Source organism: Bubalus kerabau, chromosome 21 (genome assembly GCF_029407905.1).
Source record: "Bubalus kerabau isolate K-KA32 ecotype Philippines breed swamp buffalo chromosome 21, PCC_UOA_SB_1v2, whole genome shotgun sequence".
Taxonomy (NCBI): Eukaryota; Metazoa; Chordata; class Mammalia; order Artiodactyla; family Bovidae; genus Bubalus; species Bubalus kerabau.
The window spans coordinates 27,414,988-27,419,579 of NC_073644.1; the positions used below are offsets into that span (position 1 = coordinate 27,414,988).

The following is a 4,592-nucleotide window of genomic DNA, read 5'->3' on the forward strand; positions in this document are numbered from 1 at the left end:
CATCAATTCTTTGGCACTCAGCCTTCTTCACAGTCCAACTCTCACATCCATACATGACCACAGGAAAAACCATAGCCTTGACTAGACGAACCTTTGTTGGAAAAGTAATGTCTCTGCTTTTGAATATGCTATCTAGGTTGGTCATAACTTTCCTTCCAAGGAGTGAGCGTCTTTTAATTTCATGGCTGCAGTCACCATCTGCAGTGATTTTGGAGCCCAGAAAAATAAAGTCTGACACTGTTTCCACTGTTTCCCCATCTATTTCCCATGAAGTGGTGGGACCGGATGCCATGATCTTCGTTTTCTGAATGTTGAGCTTTAAGCCAACTTTTTCACTCTCCACTTTCACTTTCATCAAGAGGCTTTTGAGTTCCTCTTCACTTTCTGCCATAAGAGTGGTGTCATCTGCATATCTGAGGTTATTGATATTTCTCCCGGCAACCTTGATTCCAGTTTGTGTTTCTTCCAGTCCAGTGTTTCTCATGATGTACTCTGCATATAAGTTAAATAAACAGGGTGACAATATACAGCCTTGACGAACTCCCTTTCCTATTTAGAACCAGTCTGTTGTTCCATGTCCAGTTCTAACTCTTGCTTCCTGACCTGCATACAAATTTCTCAAGAGGCAGATCAGGTGGTCTGGTAGTCCCATCTCTTGAAGAATTTTCCACTGTTTATTGTGATCCACACAGTCAAAGGCTTTGGCATAGTCAATAAAGCAGAAATAGATGTTTCTCTGGAACTCTCTTGCTTTTTCCATGATCCAGTGGATGTTGGCAATTTGATCTCTGGTTCCTCTGCCTTTTCTAAAACCAGCTTGAACATCAGGAAGTTCACGGTTCACATATTGCTGAAGCCTGGCTTGGAGAATTTTGAGCATTACTTTACTAGCGTGTGAGATGAGTGCAATTGTGTGGTAGTTTGAGCATTCTTTGGCATTGCCTTTCTTTGGGATTGGAATGAAAATGGACCTTTTCCAGTCCTGTGGCCACTGCTGAGTTTTCCAAATTTGCTGGCATATTGAGTGCAGCACTATCACAGCATCATCTTTCAGCATTTGGAATAGCTCAACTGGAATTCCATCACCTCCACTAGCTTTGTTCGTAGTGATGCTTCTAAGGCCCACTTGACTTCACATTCCAGGATGTCTGGCTCTAGGTCAGTGATCACACCATCGTGATTATCTGGGTTGTAAAGATCTTTTTTGTACAGTTCTTCTGTGTATTCTTGCCATCTCTTCTTAATATCTTCTGCTTCTGTTAGGTCCATACCATTTCTGTCCTTTATCAAGCTCATCTTTGCATGAAATGTTCCTTTGGTATCTGATTTTCTTGAAGAGATCCCTAGTCTTTCCCATTCTGTTGTTTTCCTCTATTTCTTTGCATTGATTGCTGAAGAAGGCTTTCTTATCTCTTCTTGCTATTCTTTTGAACTCTGCATTCAGATGTTTATATCTTTCCTTTTCTCCTTTGCTTTTTGCTTCTCTTCTTTTCACAGCTATTTGTAAGGCCTCCCCAGACAGCCATTTTCATATCATTATTTTTATCAATTCACCAACAAAAACTATATATTTTCATTGCTGTAGTGGAGATCACAACTAAACTGTTATAATACTGATGCATTAGAAAAATAAAGCATAAGCACTATCTCTTGTAAAGGGGATTTTTTATGTTCTACTTGATATGACTTCATGAGACAAGACATAATAGATTTTATTACCTATCTGTGAACTTCTGCAATCCCCTTATTCACTCTACACACTCCCAGTCTCAGTTTCCCTTTTAAAATCTTCCCAGCTCTAAAATTCAATGAGCCTGTAAGTCTAAGTCACTGCAGTTTATTTTAAATTTATTTATTTTTTAATTGAAGAATAATTGCTTTACAGAACTGTATTGGTTTATGCAGTTTTTTGAAAATACTCTTTCTTTTATATTCATTATTCTTGTTATGTCATTCAGAATATGACAGTTGCTATTAACCAAGTATACTCAAATAGTCTCACAAACACTGGATGTTCATTACAGCAAGCCTGACTCCAACAAACCTTCATGAATCAACCTGTTACAAAATAGAGCATTCCAGTACGGTAGATAAATAATATCATCTGCTACAGCTTCCCAAAACATTCTTCATAAGTGATGTTTTATGCAACGTGATTAGAAAGCACTGCCATCTCCCTTAAGGTTAAACTTGTGATCCTCATGTATATACATAGGAAATAAAAACCTCTGCATAGAATTGTATTCATATCATTTTTCATATCATTTATGAAGCAGAAATAAAGAATCACGGAGAATGAAATGTTTTTGTAACAGCAAAGAATCATGGCTAATATTTCCCAAGACTTTGCTCTGTCCAGCACTTTACAGGCATTACCTCATTCAATTTAAATGTAAAAAGCATGGCTAAGAATTCTTGAGCCTTTTCTCATTTAATGCTGACAATAACCCTATGAAGTAATGAAGTCAATAACTGATATTCTAATCAATATTTTGTTATTTAGAAATTTCCCATTTTATTTGAATTATGTTTGTCAAATTCTCCCCCATGAATAACAGAGACTGTTATTTTTCATCCAGTGTGTCTCTCCTTCTTTCTTTATGAAGAGAATGCTAATTGGATTATGGGTGCCCAAGTGCCCACCTAAAAACCTGCATTTCCATCCTCTCTAGTAGTAAGAGATGTTCCTACTGCTGACCAATCATATATAAACAGAAATTTGCTGGTAGGAATTCTGAGTAAGCTTATTTATTTATTATCAGTAAAACCAATAGCAGCAAAGAGCTCAGTCATCTGTTTGTTTGTTCTGATTATTTTTTATTGGAGTATGGTTGCTTTATAATGTTGTGTTAGTTTCAGGTGTTCAGCAAACTGAATCACTTATACACATACATATATCCACTCTTTTTAAACTTCTTTTCCCTGTAGGTCATTACAGAGTATTTAGTAGAGTTTCCTGCGCTATACCCTAGGTGCTTATTAGTTTATCTATAGTTATCTATTTTATATATACTTAACTAATATATAATAGTGTAATTATGTCAATCCCAATCTTCCAATTCATCCCACCCTTCCTTTCCCCCCTGGTAACCATAAGTAGAAGATGGCTGGATGGCATCACTGACTCGATGGACATGAGTTTGAGTGAACTCCGGGAGATGGTGATGGACAGGGAGGCCTGGCGTGCTGCAATTCATGGGGTCGCAAAGAGTCAGACACGACTGAGCGACTGAACTGAACCATAAGTTAGTTTTCTACATGTGTGATTCCGTTTCTGTTTTGTAAATAAGTTCATTTATATCATTTTGTAGATTTCACATACAAGCCATTTGCAGCAACACGCTTAGCTTTCTATTGAATGTATTACTTAAAAGGCTTAGTCAAAAAGACCTAAGCCCATGTCATCATCAGACTCTTGAGATTCTTCTTTCTTTACTTCTGTGTTCTTCTGCTCAGCTGGGACAGCAGTGGTGGAGGGGGCCGGACTCCTGCGGAGAGACTACCAGCGGCTGGGGCAGGTCCACCAACCCCCACATGGCAGATGAGGCTCCCGGTGTTGACACTGGCCAGAGCCTGTGCAAACCAACCTGCCAGAAGGAGCCAATGTTTATGCCAGCTGCTTTAAGGAAGGCGTTGATCTTGTCCTCCGTGAGCCTCACCGTGTGGAATGAGGGCTGAATAGATGCAGGTGAGCTCCGAGACGGAGGCCATCTTGGAGTGCTAGGCGAGGGCTATGGTGTGGTGCTAGTCTTTGGATGAAGTGGGGGCCTCACCCCAATGTGGTCTTGCTTCCTTGGAAGGACTAAGCATCTTAGGGCAGCTGAGAAAAGGTAAGTTTTTTATTTTTTTATTTTTATTTATGTTTTCAGATCAGATCAGTCGCTCAGTTGTGTCCGACTCTTCGAGACCCCATGAATCGCAGCACGCCAGGCCTCCCTGTCCATCAACAACTCCTGGAGTTCACTCAGACTCACGTCCATCAAGTCAGTGATGCCATCCAGCCATCTCATCCTCTGTCGTCCCCTTCTCCTCTTGCCTCCAATCCCTCCCAGCATCAGAGTCCTTTCCAATGAGTCAACTCTTTGCATGAGGTGGCCAAAGCACTGGAGTTTCAGCCTTAGCATCATTCCTTCCAAAGAAATCCCAGGGCTGATCTCCTTCAGAATGGACTGGTTGGATCTCCTTGCAGTCCAAGGGACTCTCAAGAGTCTTCTCCAACACCACAGTTCAAAAGCATCAATTCTTTGGCACTCAGCCTTCTTCACAGTCCAACTCTCACATCCACACATGACCACTGGAAAAACCATAGCCTTGACTAGACAGACTTTTGTTGGCAAAGTAATTTTAAGTAGTGCAAATCTAAATTTTAAACTAAAATCATAAAAATACTAGCAACTGTGCTATAACTGAAAATGTATATGATAATATCAAAGCAAAAAACACTTTAAAGGAAAAAAATGAACTCTACACATTTTTTAAATGTCTGAAGCAAATTAATTGAAAGACTTTAAAAACCTGGAAAAATATTTATAATATATAAGACATTCAAGTTTTACTATTTTAAATACATGGCGAGTTCTTACAAATTAATA

The 4,592-nt window shown here is 39.2% G+C and overlaps 1 pseudogene; it reads right to left on the minus strand.

The window, feature by feature from the left end:
* Positions 1-3,376: 3,376 nt before the first annotated feature.
* LOC129636226 (60S acidic ribosomal protein P1-like) lies at positions 3,377-3,711 on the minus strand (annotated as a pseudogene).
* Between the last annotated feature and the right edge of the window lie 881 nt (positions 3,712-4,592).